The sequence below is a fragment of the Glycine max genome, chromosome 20 (genome assembly GCF_000004515.6).
Source record: "Glycine max cultivar Williams 82 chromosome 20, Glycine_max_v4.0, whole genome shotgun sequence".
NCBI lineage: Eukaryota > Viridiplantae > Streptophyta > Magnoliopsida > Fabales > Fabaceae > Glycine > Glycine max.
Window position 1 is genome coordinate 5026180 of NC_038256.2, and position 18876 is coordinate 5045055.

Below are 18876 nucleotides of genomic sequence, written 5' to 3' on the forward strand. Positions count from 1 at the left end.
ATGGTTAATAAATTGGATTTTATTTTGTTTTGCAACTGGTCCCAACTCTTGAAAACTCTTCATCTTCCAAATGTAAGAATAAGCATACTTTGTCATTTTTTTCGGTAGCTACTGCACAGCTGATGTTTCACCACATGCTAGTATGCAATATTTGGAAAGCACGTGTACTTGATAATCAATTGCCATTTATTTTCTTGAAAATTATGTTGCAGATTAAATTAATTTGCCCAACTGCTCCTACACGGCCTGTAGCCTTATTTGGTGTATTTCTTGCACTGCTTGTAAGATTCAATGCTTGAAATTCATCAATGTTCACTTGAAAACACCATTTTTCTCTGACTATTTTCTTTTTTACTATACAAAATTTGCTGCTACACTACAGTGATATATGTAGTGTTCTTTGCTAACATACTGTATATTCAATATAGGACTATAATGTCAACTTGTTTTTAACTGTCAATAACAATTTAGTTTGATTGAGGCATGTCTACAAGGGTTTGATGCTGGGGATATTTCAGAAGAAGCTCCTAGTGATTTGGAGGGGTTAGATGCTTCTGCAACACACGTTGCCAATCTTTTGTCAATAGAGCCTCCAAATAGTAGGTTTTCCATGATCACTTGAGAAACTCATTGATATAATCTGGCATACTTTTTTTGCTTCAGGGTATGATTAACTACAGGAAAGGATCCTCTCATGACATGATAGGTCATGACTGTTGGAAGCGCCCACGTTCACGTTCCAAATCTTTTGTTATATTTTATTTTATTATTTTGGAACATTTAGTTATTTTGAATTTGTTCCATTTTCCATCCACATTCAAACCATATCTTTGCAAATATATTTGCAACCACCTTCAGTAACAAATCACGTACCCATCATTTATCTCACGTACTGATAACTTCTTATCTCACGTACTGATAATTTCTTATCTCACGTACTGATAACTTCCTATCTCATGTTCTGATAACAAGTTGAGAGCTCTGTGATGGACAGACTCTATAAATAGGATGGGGTGCTCTCAGTTTTGTATCCCCAAACCCACTTCTCTATTCAGAAAAAATACACCATCTATTCAAAGTGAGTAAGGGTCTGGAAGAACAAAACTGTTTTTCAGGTTCGTGTGTGCGCCGCTTCCCGTTCAATTTGCAATGGCTGGAGGTACGCTCGTAATAAATTTAATTTCCTCTATTTGATCTAAATATGTCATTTAAATTGATTTGCATGTTTAGATCAGTATATGTATATTTTTACATTTGGTATCAAAGCCTATTTGTACCTCTGTTTTTCTTATTGGGTCATTCCTATTATGCGGAGTTTATTTTCTGAGTATATGAGGTTATATTTTAAGCCTCCTTAATTCAAAATAACATCAAAATTAGGAATGATATGAGTTTTCTAATTTTTCTATGATTTAAAACGTATTTTTGGGTGTCTAAAATGCATATAATGATGTGGGTTTTTCGAAATTGAGGTAATAATTTTTTATTATTATTTTTTTTACCCACTGGAGGTTGAAGATGAAGTTTTGCGTGTTTTGTTTACTGTCTTGGAATTGTTAATGTACATTTTAAATTAATAATATTAAACAAAGCATGAGTTGGTCCAGTGGTAGATGTGATGTATATTACCTATCTATTCTAGGTTTGAATCTCAGTGGAAGCTTTTTCTTCCTTGTTTTCGTTTTTAATTAATTAAAAGGAACGCGAAAACATTTTGGGCTAGTTTTGAACCCTCACCCTACAAGCATGAAAGGACTCCCTTTGCCGCTAAGCTACTGCAATTTAATTATTTATTAGTTGCAGTTCATGTGTATTTATAACTTCTGAAGGATAAATCATTTATACACAAACGGTTTAAAATTGTGTGTCTCTAAGTTATGCTGAACATGCAATATTATGTTAAATATTGGTATGCATTGGATTTGATCCTTTAAAGTTTATTACATGTTGAATGGATATACGTACAATGTTATTTTGAATTGGTATACATGTAATTTCTATGATTCAATATTGAGCACATTTGCATTATTAAGTATGTTTATGCAAATATTATTTTTGAATGTTAAGTGATTAATATAATTTTATTAAATTAGAGAATAGCCACAGCATCTTTAATTGAGTAAAATTATATGCTAAATTTATAATCACATTAGAAATATTAATTGTGATTAATCATATGTAATGTGATGAAATCTACCCACAGGAATTTTGTTATATTTGTATGATTAATTAGGATAAAATATTAAATTATATTTCTTAATTTACCCACGGGAATTAAGGAAAAGAACATGATTTAATAGTTTTATCATAAAGTTGCATGATGAATCTAATTGAGTAGGACTTTAGCCCACAGGCAAGTTTTGTGTCACTAGATTCATATATTGAGACATGATTTGCATTGGCAAACACATGGCATTTGTTTAGTCTCAAATTTTTTTTTTAATGAGCATGTGTGTTTGTTTGCAGTTTCACAATCTATGAATATTTCTTGTGACCTTCCCATTTTGAAAGGTGATAATTATAAGGTTTTGAAGGAAAGAGTTCTTCATTTGGGCTGGATGGATATTGATTATGCTATAAAGAAGGATGAGCCACCGGCTATTACTGAAACTAGCGAACCTGATGCTGTTGATCTATATGAAAAATGGGAGAGATCTAATCGTCTCTCCGTTATGTTCATAAAAACCAACATATCAGCTAGTATCCGGGGTTCAGTTGACCAGCATGATAAGGTCAGAGATCTGTTGAAAGCCATTGATGAACAGTTTACGACCTCTGAGAAGTCGCTTGCTAGCACACTCATTATGAAATTCTCTTCCATTAAGCTTACTGGAACGAGAGGTGTGTGTGAACATATCATGCGCTTAAGGGACATAGTGACTCAGTTGAAAACCCTGGAAGTTACCATGTCTGAATCCTTCCTGGTACATTTCATTTTGTGCACCCTACCTCAACAGTATACACCCTTCAAAATCTCCTACAACACACATAAGGATAAATGGTCTATTAAAGAATTGATGACCATGTGTGTTCAAGAAGAGGAGAGATTGATAATGGAAGAGGGTGAGAAGGTAAATTTGACTACTTTTACTTCTGGAAAGGATAGGAAGAAGTCTGTAGGCACCAATAAAGGAAGGATTCCGACTCAACCAACAATTAAAAAGGAGTCAAAGTGTTTCTTCTGTAAAAAGAAAGGACACATGAAGAAGGACTGCCTCAAATTTAAAAGTTGGTTTGAGAAGAAAGGTACACCATTTACCTTCGTTTGTTATGAATCTAATATGATTAATGTGAATCATAATACATGGTGGATTGACTATGGTTCTACAATCTGTAACATCCCAATTTTTGTAATCTAGATTAAAAAAGGATTGTTATTTATAAATAAATAGAGTTTTATAAAAATGATGAGATTTTATAAATAAATAAATAAGGAGATATAATTATTAATTAAAATAATGATTTGAGAGAAAATAAAAAGGGTATTTCATTTATTTGTTTGATAGAAAATAAAATAGAGTTTGTTTTTATAAAATAAATAAATAAATAAATATAGAGCAAATAATAGGCTGAATACCCTAGGTATAAATAGTTATGTTAAGTCAGGTGCCCCTTTTTGGGCCTCATTTTCGTTTTTCCCCTTCTCCTCTCAAAACCCTTTCTTTTTCCCGTAGCCCACCAAACCTGTCTCAGAAAAATGAAGATCTCGGACTTGTTCACCGTTGGATCATTGTGAAATTTGAGTACCACGTTCGCAACCCAATTTCGAACATTCTCACCGTCGGGAATTTCAAAATAATATCTGAGATTAGAGAAAAACCCTTCGCATTGTAGCATTTTAATTTCCCGCAGAAACCCAAAACTGTCTCGGTAAAACTACGATCTCGATTATGTTAACCGTTGGATTTTCATGCAATTTGGATATGTTGTTCGAAATGTAATTTCACACACTTTCACCGTTGGGATTTTAGAGATAATATTCGTGGAGGGAGAAAAAGAAATCGCATGAAGACAGTACAAGTGGATGTTTCAATCTCTTCTCCGTCTCTCTAACGTTTGGAAATTCTATCGGAGCAGTCGGAGGAATAACTGAAAGAATCTCAAGGAACCGCTAGAGATGTTACTATCACTGACTGAAGACACGTGAGTCCGCTCAAAGATAAGGGATGAGTTATTCACAATTGGGGGTTAGTGAGAACATGTGTAGGGATCCTTAGAGAACTAAATTTGGATTTATTTTAGGATGTTTATTGAATTATAATTTTTCTTTATGATTATGAATGCCATATTATTGTGTTCTATGTACCAATTGATGTCTTGATGAGAATTGATTGATAAACTTGAGTGCTCTCGATGTCTTTGTGTTTAACCCATGATTTTGATTAATTGATTTTGATACAACTGTGAGAAACTATTTTAGAAGCTTTACATCCCATGTTGTGATAAAATCTTTTATATAAATTGTTATGTTGAGGTTATGAAATGATGATTCAAACTGTGAGTATGTGATAAATTGAACATGTGACGGATGATGAAATACATGTGTATTGAGATGAGATGTGTGTATTGAGTTGTGAACTATAAACTATGCAATCACACAATTGTAAGACCCTTTAAGGGCGACGAGTATTGTGATGGGATCCACTGTGGGAATCCGACGAGTTAAAATGATTTTGAAAACAATTGAGTAAATGTGTGTATTTCATAGTTCATAGATAAAGTGTATATGATTCATGAGGTGTGATAACATGTTAAATTGTGATTATACCATTGTGATTAAGATTAAGTGTATGTGATAAATTGAGTATGTATATGATTGAGATATATATGTACATTGAAGTGTTGTGTGCATTGAGTTGTGAACTATGAATTGTACAATCGCATGATCATAAGTCCCTTCAAGGGCGACGAGTTAATGCTAAGTCCCTTTTAGGGTGACGAGTTGATGCTAAGTCCCTTTTAGAGCGACGAGTTGATGTTAAGTCCCTTTAAGGGCGACGAGTTAATGATAAGACCCTTAAAGGGCGACAAGTTAAAATTATTTTGAGAACAATTGAGGAGTTGTGTGTTTTGTACAGTTCATAGATAGAGTCTGTGTGCTAAAATGTTTTCTGGGTTGGACCTGAATCAAGAGGGAGAGGCCCTAACGGACTCTTTGGAGTGTAGGCCTTGGGGGTCACACGGTTTGAGTGCTCCTTTAAGCCTATTTTGATCCCATATGGTTGGAGCATTCTCGCAAAACACTGTGACCCTGACTGGTCTCCCTATGATATTACCTAGTGAGAGTGACTTGACTTATTATTATGTGGTTTGTCTTGTCATGTACTCCTAGGCACCCGACGAGGTTTTTCGCTGACATGGTACCACATTGCATATAGGCTTGAGTCTTAGCATAACTGTCGCATACGCTTGCCTATTGTTTATTATGAAATTGATGTGTTATTATGTCTTGATCGGAGTGTGTGATTCCTGTGTATAGTGATTGATGATTGAAAGGTGTGATTGATGGATGAAAAGTGTGATTGATGAATGACATAGTGATGAAATAATGTGAGATATGCTAAGTAAATTGTATTTGGTTACTATATGTTGTGTTGTTTCTCTCTAGTAGTTAGAAATGTGATAACTCACTCCCGGTTTGTTGTTTGTGTTTGAATCCTGTGATGATCTTGAATTTTGTGTTCGGGGGAGCAGATGAATAGGTGGATGACTATGAAGAACCTCATGCTAGAGAACATGGGAACACCACGCTCTGATAGGATGTGAAATTAGGATATAGGTTATATATTAATTGTATGAGACTTAGATGACCTTCTTTGAGTCGAGATGACTTTATTATTTATTTGGACAAGTTTGAATATGATGTAGAAGAAAGTGAATGTGAGCCTTTTACCCATTTGAAAAGCTTGTATTTAAAAATGTTTTAAAAATAATTTTAATTAATATTTGAATTTTTATTCCTTTATTAATATATATGTGAGGGGTAGAGGGTGCCACATTTAGTGGTATCAGAGCAGGTTGAACCTTTCGGCCAGTGTGTTATGTGCTTACCATATTCTGGTGTGCACTCTGTATGGTTACTTATGACTAGTTTTGATGAACATGCTTGAATTATTAATTTATTTTCCTTTGCATGATCGAATGAGACTTAAAAAAAATAGTTGTATGTGCCTTGCATCCTTAATGTTTGCTATACCATAAATCCACTCTTGAGTCATGAGTTATGAGACTGGCCATCTCTATAATTTGTGAAGTGCGGTTCGACATTATGGCAAGCCGTTAGGTGATGCAAGAAACCTTGATACTGATGGATAATGCTTTAATGAGCCCTTATCTTCTTGCGTTTATGTTGTTAATAAACTTATTTCTATCTTGATGTGTGGATTAGTGTTGTGAAAACCTTTTGAACCATATATATGTCTTGGATGAGTATGTCTTTCTTGATGTGTAAATGCATGACTACTTAACTCACTTTATTTTGTGTGTAGTCGTGAATGTAGTAGTTGAAGTTTGTGATTCTTTAATACATCCTTATTAACTATTAAATTCTTACTTCTTATATGTACGTTGTACACTTATTATAAGAACCTTATAATTCTGGGTATGTTAGTAGTATGGTGTTTTGTCTTAATTGCATAGATAGTATGGTTGTTCGTGATTTTTTGTTCTTAGCAATGTTGATACTCTATAGTTCGAGAACTCGTATCGAGATATATTTCATATAGAATACTTTTTTGACCATACCTTCTGATTCTAGTGTAAACTATTCTTTGTGTTGCGTACTTAAGTCAAGTAATTCGATTTCACTTGCAAGCTTGAGTATAATTCAATGTTTGTGTTATAAGCCTACATCAAACAATTGGATTATTGATGTTTCTGTCACAATCAAGTGATAGTTGATGTCTCCATATGTGCGTACACTGTGATTATGTTTTCGTTTCTAGAATTCATTTAGAGTATCTACTGTTGATTCTAGATGAGTGATCCTTCTTGATTTAAAATTATTGCCTCCTAATCAATCGAGTGTTCATCTTATTATTGGTTGTTCATCTTCCAATCATGTCTAGTTAAACTGCTTGATAATCTTTCTTGTTGTTACTTCTAATTCGAATAAAGAGAGACTTCGCCTTTGACAATCACGTTAAGATGTTTTGAGAGGAAATACTTGAGTAGACATGATCATTGTTACCTATAGACGAAAGTCAAACTTAGTAAGACGTGTACCTGTGTTCCTTGAGGATATGCTTAGATACCACCTAAGTGCAAGATTGAGAATCTTATAAGTGTAGTATCCATAGAAACTTGTAACCGTAGTTCGTGGGAAATATTTAGTGAACATAGTGTAGTTGGAAAAGTTATGAAGTATAGTTAAGAGGTTTAATGTGGAACCTTAAGAAGAGAGTAAGGTAGTTAGTAAGACATTAATTGTTAAGCATAGAAGGATTCAAGAGTGAGTGTTCTTGCGTAAGGTAGGCGACCTAAAAGATTATTGATGATAGTTGTATGATTAGCAAGATAAATATTAGTTCTTTTTACCTTAATATGGAAAAAGTTTCTGGATGCTTTAAGAAATACCTTAGTACCTATTGTGACCTCTATGTGTACCTGGTCATGTCATAATATGATTGATGTCCATGTGTGTTCGTGGAATGCGTGACAGGATCTCTCACCCTGAGTTAGCTCTTGTTGTGGTTTTGATGATTAGTGTTTAGTATGTTTCCAGTTAAGTTGAATTATGATGTGCATTATAAGGTTGTTATAGACCCTTGGGCATCATGTTCCGAGCTAAGAGTTTTGCTATGCATTTTAGTTAGATGAAGATGACCCTTAGAGTATGCTACGTCTAGGTGAAAGATAACTACAAATCCTTCTTGGGCAGAAGTTGTTTTGAGATGAGAGGAAACCTAAGATTAAGATGAAATGCTCTTAACTAGTAGTCGAACCAAAAAGTTATTTTAGGACTCATTGGATTAACCTTAATGCTTGTTGGAGATGACTCAAGTAAGTTTAAGTTTTTGAGTGAGATCCTTGTAAGGAGTAAGCCATAAGTTCATAGAGAAGTCGACCACTGTAAACTGTTGAGTGCTATCTTAGCCGCGTAGGTCCTTATTGGAGTAGTAAAATATTTGAAATAATTTTTAAGTTTAGAGGAGTGCTTGTAGGAGGACAAATAGTGATCAATGTTTCTTGACAACTTAAGACTTATGAAAAGATTTATCCTATATGTGAGTTAGAATAGGTAACCATGGGGTTCACCATAATATTTTGGGAGACATTACCGTTAGTTTGATACATTGTGAGGATCTTTGGAGTTGAATCCGAGATAAAAGAGATGGGTAAAATTCTCAAGAATCTTGTTGTGAGTTTAGTTTTAAACGTTAGAACTAGCTTAGTAGTTAGAGCTTGAATAGGAAACCGATGATATGACTAGTGTCCTAGTTATAGAGTTAGATATTGTAAACACCAATCGAAACCTCAAGTTCAAGTGCAAAGTTATAGGGTGACATGAGTATATATGTGTGAAGATTACCTTAAGGTGAACAAACTTACAGAAGTAGGGAGTAATCTGTATTGCTTATCTAATTAGCACCCAGTTAGTATTAGGTAGGCAACCTTAGAGTTGAATCGTTACAATTCTTGGACCTAAGTGAGAGTTATGAGTCAAGTATACCTAAGTAAGGAAGATCGTGCTCAGGGAAGAGCGATAGATTTGAGGGTAGTTAAAAGAGTCGAAACTCATTATTTTTTTGAAACATCCGATGTTCGAAAAAAAGTCGACCATGTGATCAGTCGTGTCTTCTTGTGTTTGTTTTTTCATTTCAAATTGTCATTAGCATCTCCTATGATATTATTATACTCCAAATAGTATGTCATTCACACTCTATTATCGTTGAGATGCTACTCTTGCGATACAACTTAACTCATGAAAAACTATCATTGAGGGAACGAGGATCACCAGATTTATCGTCAAGTGTAGAAAACTCTTATGATCGAAGTCACAGATGAGTGTTTCAACAGAGCACACAACTTGATATTGAAAACTATATGTGTAATATCTTTTTCTCGATCATTCGGCAAAGTTTCGGGGACGAAACTTCTTTTAAGAGGGGTGGAATTGTAACATCCCAATTTTTATAATCTAGATTAAAAAGGATTGTTATTTATAAATAAATAGAGTTTTAGAAAAATGATGAGATTTTATAAATAAATAAATAAGGAGATATAATTATTAATTAAAATAATGATTTGAGAGAAAATAAAAAGAGTATTTCATTTATTTGTTTGATAGAAAATAAAATAGAGTTTGTTTTTATAAAATAAATAAATAAATAAATATAGAGCAAATAATAGGTTGAATACCCTAGGTATAAATAGTTATGTTAAGTCAGGTGCCTCTTTTTGGGCCTCATTTTCGTTTTTCCCCTTCTCCTCTCAAAACCCTTTCTTTTTCCCATAGACCACCAAACCTGTCTTAGAAAAATGAAGATCTTGGACTCGTTCACCGTTGGATCGTCGTGAAATTTGAGTACCACATTCTCAACCCAATTCCGAACATTTTCACCTTTGGGAATTTCAAAATAATATCTGAGATTAGAGCAAAACCCTTCGCATTGTAGCATTTTAATTTTTCGCAGAAACCCAAAACTGTCTCGGTAAAACTACAATCTCAGTTTCGTTAACCGTTGGATTTTCAAGAAATTTGGATATGTTATTCAATTGCGCACACTTCCACCGTTGGGATTTTAGAGATAATATTCGTGGAGGGAGAAAAAGGAATCGCATGAAGACAGTACAAGTGGAAGTTTCAATCTCTTCTCCGTCTCTCTGACGTTTGGAAATTCTATCGGAGCAGTCGGAGAAATAACTGAAGGAATCTCAGGGAACCACTAGAGATGTTACTATCGCTGGTTGAAGACACGTGAGTCCGCTCAGAGGTAAGGGATGAGTTATTCACAATTGGGGGTTAGTGAGAACATGTGTAGGGATCCTTAGAGAACTAAATTTGGGTTTATTTTAGGATGTTTATTGAATTATAATTTTTCTTTATGATTATGAATGCCATATTATTGTGTTCTATGTGCCAATTAATGTCCTGATGAGAATTGATTGATAAACTTGAGTGCTCTTGATGTCTTTGTGTTTAACCCATGATTTTGATTAATTGATTTTGATACAACTGTGAGAAACTATTTTAGAGGCTTTACATCCCATGTTGTGATAAAATCTTTTGTATAAATTGTTATGTTGAGGTTATGAAATGATGATTCAAACTGTGAGTATGTGATAAATTGAACATGTGACGGATGATGAAATACATGTGTATTGAGATGAGATGTGTGTATTGAGTTGTGAACTATAAACTATGCAATCACACAATTGTAAGACCCTTTAAGGGCGACGAGTATTGTGATGGGATCCACTGTGGGAACCCGATGAGTTAAAATGATTTTGAAAACAATTGAGTAAATGTGTGTATTGCATAGTTCATAGATAAAGTGTATATGATTCATGAGGTGTGATAACATGTTAAATTGAGATTATACCATTGTGATTGGGATTAAATGTATGTGATAAATTGAGTATGTATATGATTGAGATATATATGTACATTGAAGTGTTGTTTGCATTGAGTTGTGAACTATGAATTGTACAATCACACGATCATAAGTCCCTTCAAGGGCAACGAGTTAATGCTAAGTCCCTTTTAGGGCGACGAGTTGATGCTAAGTCCCTTTTAGGGCGACGAGTTGATGTTAAGTCCCTTTAAAGGCGACGAGTTAATGATAAGACCCTTAAAAGGCGATGAGTTAAAATTATTTTGAGAACAATTGAGGAGTTGTGTGTTTTGTACAGTTCATAGATAGAGTCTGTGAGCTAAAATGTTTTCTGGGTTGGACCTAAATCAGGAGGGAGAGACCCTGACAGACTCTTCGGAGTGTAGGCCTTGGGGGTCACACGGTTTGAGTGCTCCTTTAAGCCTATGTTGATCCCATATGGTTGGAGCATTCTCGCAAAACACTGTGACCCTGACTGGTCTCCCTATGATATTACCTAGTGAGAGTGACTTGACTTATTATTATGTTGTTTGTCTTGTCATGTACTCCTTGGCACCCGATGAGGTTTTTCACTTACATAGTACCACATTGCATATAGGCTTGAGTCTTAGCATAACTGTCGCATACGCTTGCTAATTGTTTATTATGAAATTGATGTGTTATTATGTCTTGATCGGAGTGTGTGATTCCTGTGTATAGTGATTGGTGATTGAAAGGTGTGATTGATGGATGAAAAGTGTGATTGATGAATGACATAGTGATGAAATAATGTGAGATATGCTAAGTAAATTGTATTTGGTTACTATATGTTGTGTTGTTTCTCTCTAGTAGTTAGAAATGTGATAACTCACTCCCGGTTTGTTGTTTGTGTTTGAATCCTGTGATGATCTTGAACTTTGTGTTCGGGGGAGCAGATGAATAGGTGGATGACTATGAAGAACCTCATTCTAGAGAACACGGAAACACCACGCTCTGATAGGATGTGACATTAGGATATAGGTTATATATTAATTGTATGAGACTTAGATGACCTTCTTTGAGTCGAGATGACTTTATTATTTATTTGGACAAGTTTGAATATGATGTAGAAGAAAGTGAATGTAAGTCTTTTACCCATTTGAAAAGCTTTTATTTAAAAATGTTTTAAAAATACTTTTAATTAATATTTGAATTTTTATTCCTTTATTAATATATATATGTGAGGGGTAGAGGGTGTCACACAATCCATGTTTCTAATACCTTGCAGGATATGGAAAGCCTAAGGAAGCCAGTGGGAAGTGAGCAGTGCATCTACTCAGGGAGTAGGATGAGCTTGCATGTAGAGGCCATTGGAACGTGCGTCTTAGTTTTAAGTAGTGGCTTTAAATTACATTTGGAGAAAGTTTTTTATGTTCCTAGTTTCTGTAAAAACTTAATTTCTGTTTCTAAACTTGCACCTTTGGGATTTTATTTTAATTTTACAGACTTTGGTTTTAATTTACTAAATAAATCTGAAATTATTGGTTGTGGTCAATTGGTTGATGGTCTTTATTCGATTGAATTGAAAAATGCCGCTACTTCTATGCACGTTTCTGTTGGGTTAAAATGATGTATTGTGAATGAAGAATCCTCTATGTTGTGGCACCGGAGATTAGGACATATCTCTATTGAGAGAATCAAGCGATTAGTAAATGAATGAGTACTTAGTACTTTGGATTTCGCTGATTTTGAGACTTGTGTAGATTGCATTAAGGGTAAGCAAACTAACAAGTCTAAAAAGGGTGCAAAGAGGAGTTCTAATTTATTAGAAATCATACATACAGACATATGTTGTCCAGACATGGATGCAAATAGTCCAAAATACTTCATAACCTTTATAGATGATTATTCACGGTATATGTATCTCTACTTACTTCATTCTAAGAATGAAGCTTTAGATGCCTTTAAAGTTTTTAAGGCTGAAGTTGAGAAACAATGTGGAAAACAAATTAAGATCGTGAGATCAGATAGAGGTGGGGAGTACTATGGTAGATACACAGAGGATGGACAAGCACCAGGTTCATTTGCGAAATTTCTTCAAGAACATGGGATTGTTGCCCAATACACTATGCCTGGTTCTCCAGATCAGAATGGTGTGGCAGAACGAAGAAATCGAACCTTATTAGACATGGTGAGAAGCATGAGGAGTAATGTAAAGCTTCCTCAATTTTTGTGAATTGATGCTCTTAAGACGACTGCGTATATATTAAACCAAGTTCCAACCAAGGCTGTCTCAAAGACACCTTTTGAGTTATTCAAGGGTTGGAAACCAAGTTTGCGACATATACGCGTTTGGGGATGCCCGTCTGAAGTAAGAATTTATAATCCAAAAGAGAAGAAACTAGATCCTAAGACTATTACTGGGTATTTCATTGGATATGCTGAAAGGTCTAAAGGGTATAGGTTCTATTGTCCATCCCACAACACTAGGATTGTGGAATCAAGGAATGCAAAGTTTCTTGAAAATGACTTGATCAGTGGGAGTGATTAATTTCAGAACATTTCTTTTGAAAGGGATCACTATGAAGCTGAACCTTCTGGGACAAGTAATAGGTTGGTAGTCATTCCCACCCCTCAAGTTAAAATGGGTGTTAGACAACCAGCGATTGAAGTTCCACAAGTTGTTGAAAGTGATCATGTAGATCAAGTTGTTTGTGAGGAACAACATGGTGATATTGAACAAACTGGTGAAGAACCAATTGAACAAGTTCCTCAGCAAGATGACCAAACAACATTAAGAAGATCTACTAGAGTAAAAAAGACAGCAATTCCTAGTGATTATGTAGTGTACCTACAAGAATCAGACTACAACATTGGAGCCGAAAATGATCCTGAGACGTTTTCACAAGCCATGAGTTCTAAGGAATCAAATTTGTGATATAATGCTATGAGGGATGAGATGGATTCTATGGCATCTAACCAAGTTTGGGATCTCGTTGAGTTGCCTGTTGGTGTAAAAGCCATCGGATGTAGATGGGTCTTCAAAACAAAGAAAGACTCAGAAGGCAACATTGAGAGACATAAGGCAAGACTTGTTGCTAAAGGATTCACTCAAAGAGAAGGAATCGATTATAGAGAGACCTTTTCCCCTATATCTAAGAAAGACTCTCTTCGAGTAATTTTGGCATTAGTAGTTCATTTTGATCTTGAGTTGCATCAAATGGATATGAAAACGGCGTTCCTGAATGGTGATCTAGAAGAAGAGGTTTACATGAAACAACCTGAGGGATTCTTATCTAGTGTTGGCACTTAGTCTGCAAGCTTAATAAGTCCATCTATGGATTGAAACAAGCTTCCCACCAATGGTATTTAAAATTTCATGAGGTCATTTCTTCATTCAGCTTTGAAGAGAATATCATGGATCACTGTATATACCAGAAGGTCAGTGGGAGTAAGATTTGTTTCCTTGTATTATACGTAGATGATATTCTGCTTGCGACTAATGATAAGGGTATACTATATGAGGTGAAACAATTTCTCTCAAAGAACTTTGATATGAAGGATATGGGAGAGGCATCTTATGTCATAGGCATAAAGATCCATAGAGAAAGATCTCGAGGCATTTTAGGCTTGTCTCAAGAAACCTATATCAACAAAGTTTTAGAGAGATTTAATATGAAAGATTGTTTACCAAGTGTAGCTCCCATTGTGAAGGGTGACAAACTTGCTTTGAGTCAATGCCCCAAAAATGATTTTGAGCGGGAAAACATGAAAAATATTCCATATGCTTCAGCAGTTGGAAGCCTTATGTATGCTCAGGTTTGCACTAGACCTGATATTGCATTCGCTGTTGGAGTCTTGGGAAGATATCAAAGTAATCCAGGTATTGACCACTGTGGAAAGCTGCAAAGAAAGTGATGACATATCTTCAAGGAACAAAAGATTACATGCTCATGTACAGACAAACTGATTGTCTGGAAGTGATTGGCTACTCCGACTTAGACTTTGCTGGTTGCGTTGATTCACGAAGATCAACATCTAGTTATATTTTTATGTTAGCCAGTGGAGCTGTATCTTGGAGAAGTGCCAAACAAACCTTGACTGCTACTTCCACTATGGAGGCTGAGTTCGTTTCTTGTTTTGAGGCTACCTCGCATGGTGTATGGTTGAAGAGTTTCATATCTGGCCTTAGAGTTGTGGACTCTATTTCTAGGCCATTAAAGTTGTATTGTGACAACTTTGCTACGGTGTTTATGACTAAAAATAACAAAAGTGGAAGTCGAAGTAAGCACATCGACATTAAGTACTTAGCCATAAGAGAACGTGTTAAAGAAAAGAAAGTGGTCATTGAACACGTCAACACTGAGTTGATGATTGCTGATCCTTTAACTAAAGGTATGCCACCAAAGAATTTTAAGGATCATGTAGTACGAATGGGACTTGGTTCCATGATGTAATTTCATTGTATGTACATTTGTTATTTTCAATGAAACTCTTATTCAGATAGATATTTTCTCATATGGTTTTGTGCACATATTTATTTATTTCGAGAAAAATCATTCGATTTAGATATAGAATAAACATATGGTTTATTCATTAAGTTGAGAGCTAGGGTTGAGAGACTTGATATATTGTGGCACATGGAAGATACTACTCATCATCAGAGGACCTATCGCCATGACTTATATATTATGTTTCTTGTTACGGTTGATGTTTAGTTAAATGGACCAAGTGGGAGAATGTTGGAAGCGCCCACGTTCACGTTCCAAATCTTTTGTTATATTTTATTTTATTATTTTGGAACATTTAGTTATTTTGAATTTGGTTCATTTTCCATCCACATTTAAACCATATCTTTGCAAATATATTTGCAACCACCTTCAGTAACAAATCACGTACCCATCATTTATCTCATGTACTGATAACTTCTTATCTCACGTATTGATAACTTCCTATCTCAAATTCTGATAACAAGTTGAGAGCTCTGTGATGGACAAACTCTATAAATAGGATGGGGTGCTCTCAGTTTTGTATCACCAAACCCACTTCTCTATTCAGAAAAAATACACCATCTATTCAGAGTGAGTAAGGGTCTGGAAGAACAAAACTATTTCTCAGGTTCGTGTGTGCGTCGCTTCCCGTTCAATTTGCAATGGCTGGAGGTACGCTCGTAATAAATTTAATTTCCGTTGTTTGATCTAAATATGTCATTTAAATTGATTTGCATGTTTAGATCAGTATATGTATATTTTTACAATGACATGAAACCTTTTTTTATTTGAAGATTATTGAAGTAATCATGTATGTTCTAAACTATTATTGTTTTGTAGATTCCATTTAAAAATTCAATATGGTATTATAATTGTCCTGTACAAAAATTCAGTGTATTGATTATCCTTTGGCAAGTATTCATACTGTGAGTACTGTCTAATTACATGCATACTTGATTCAGACTTTTGGTAAAATAGATAGAGCATTTTTGTTAAGAAAACCACAAGAACTTGTTAAGAAAACCACAAGAATTTGCATTTGTCAAATTATTGTCTCCGCTGCATTCATATGCTTGATTTTTTATATTAAATTGTTCATAATAGAATGGAAAATAAATTCATTTTGAGGAAAAATAGTACTTTGATTAACATATTGCTTACTATTTGAATATATGTTTCATTTCCTACAATTAGTCTCTCTAACTATCAGATAGTTTTATTGATTTCACATGAGATATATGATTCGTGATTGATTGCATAACTTCTCTGCCTGACAATTTAGATAGTTCATTGATTGAATCGTTGTTTCATTTTAAATCCCTTCTTAACTGAATATAGTCAGCTTTATAAATGTCCTTCTTGTTTTACTAAGGATAATAATAAACCACATGCTACGTATAGCATCAATGTGTCCACTAATCTTAAATTCCATATGCAAATAGTTATTAGTAGTCACTAGTCCTTAATTAGCAACTTACATGTTGTGGATATTGTAAGGCCTATTGATAACACAACTTTCTTCATCCAAGAATGATGATGACTACCTTGAGGTGATTCATCATGGTGGCTTTGAAGTTAACTGTTTTTAGTAAGTAGTAACCCAATATTTTCAAAGTTGGAACTAGGTAAACTACAATTATCTCCACTGGATTGGGCCAATCCCAAGTCAACTTAATATATGCTCTTGAATTTTGTGTTAAAAACCAAGGAAAATATGCAGGTGAAATTTTATTACGTGTAGCAAACAAGGAAGATGTGTTGGTTTAGGAATGCCAATTCCAATTTTGTCTATTTTATTTGCTAATGGATACAAATGCCAAACTTGATACATGTTTTTGTGCTAGGGTGGTTCTATGCCTTCTTTTGCAGTTATATTAGTAGTTACTACGGCTAGTTCTACTCAACAAAAAGAGTTTAGTTATAGTCATGTACCACAAATTGGGAAATACAATTTTGTCTATGATAAGCATCATGTCAAACCCCTAGTAGATTCAAAAGTAGAGTGCTATGAGTTATAAAAGCAATCTGCATGCATTGGAAAAATAAAAAAGTGGTCAATTTAGCATTAAAGAAGTGGTCAATTTATATTGTATTCATGGGAATGTTTTAACTTTTAACTAAACTCAAGTTGCTAGTGTTTTGACTAAAATACTACTATTTACTGTACAGTCAAACTTGGTATCGGGGGCTTCAATATGGGTGCTGCTGCAACTACGTTATACTCAGCTACATGCCATGTTTTGGGGCACTATGGTAATGGAAACATTTACCCTATCAACTTAAGTGCTATTGTCATAGTGAATATGTAAAGAGCTATACATTAAATTGTTATTATTGGGAATATTTTCCTTTCGAGTTTCCACTTAGTGGCCTGCAGACAACTTTTGTTTTTCTAATGAATAAGACAATAATTAAGAATTGAACATCTTTCTTAATACATGTATATCAAAGTGGAGATTGTAGTTTTATTATTTCTGTGGTCAATAATCTATAGTTCTGCCCTGGTCAATAATAACTCGCAAGCACAAAAAACAAAGAAATTCCTTGTAGGAGTTATTGGTCAAGACTCTTGACCTATACTTAATATTGTCTGCGAAGTGAACACCTTGCTTGAGTTTGTCCTGATTCACTGATTGACCACATGTTGCAATTACCAGTCTGAAATTCAATGATTCTTTTATTTACCATGTCAAGATATTCATTTGGTTCAACTTTTTGACAAATGTGAATTATCAGAACTTCTAAAAAAAATAGTTCATTCTTGACAAATGTTCATTCTTTGAGAAATGTTCTAGTTTGTACTAGTAGCCCAAATATTCGTTGGTTTCATCTTATGTTGTAGTTAAGACTTCAAAGTTGTATGATAAAATCTTCAATCATGCAGGATAGACCTGACTTTATTCTTGATCAATACTTAAATTGTTATTGCAGGTGATGATGTGGTTGCATATGAACATGGACTTCATTAAATGTCATCGCATAATATGAAGGTGAAACTCCAAATCTGATTGGACAACAACACCAACAATACTTATGGTATGTATCTAAGTTAAAAATATTTCATGACTTACATTAGTTAGTTTCATGTAGTCTTTTTTTGTTTTTTAAATTTCAGTAAAAATGTATAAATTCGAATTTGTGAAAGTTTCAAATATTTCTTTCTTGTAGTGTTTCTTTGTTTTTCAGCTTCTCTTTTTATATGATGCAAGAGATAATATCATTGATCCTATCAAAGATGAGGTACTTGTATTTTGTATTTTAGGAATTTGTCTTAGGAATTATAATAACTTTATATAAAACATTATACTAACTTGTATTTTGTATGAAATTGTCTTAGGAATTTTTATTTTCTTAATCTGTTGTAATTAATATTAAAATTTATTTTAAAAATTAATATTTAAATGATAGATTAAATATAAATAATACATGAACCTCTTATTTTTATTTAATCTATCATTTAAATATTTATTTATTAAATAAATTTTACCATTAATATTAATTACAATCATGCTAATATATATTATTTTTAATTATTTATATTTTTCTCTTAGGATATCAAGTAGAAAAAATATCAATAATTCAAAATAATATTTAATTAAAGGACTGTGCTTACATCAGTACCGTCTTAGAATGCTTACTTTCAAAGACGGTGTTTACGTCAACACCGTCTTAGAAGACAAACTTTCAAAGACGGTGCTTACGTCAGCACCGTCTTTAAAAATCAGCTTTCTAAGATGATGCTTACCTCAACACCGTCTTTGAAAGTTGCTCACTTTTAAAGATGGTGTTTTCGGATCTGTAGTTGAAAGTTTTAAGTTTCGACGACATGACGGTTCAAAACCGTCGTTGTATCCTATATTTGACCGTCTTAG

The 18876-nt window shown here is 34.0% G+C and overlaps 1 pseudogene; it reads left to right on the forward strand.

Annotated features, from left to right (window-relative positions):
- Window positions 1-17313, forward strand: LOC113000706 (acyl-protein thioesterase 2-like; annotated as a pseudogene).
- The last annotated feature ends 1563 nt before the right edge of the window (window positions 17314-18876 follow it).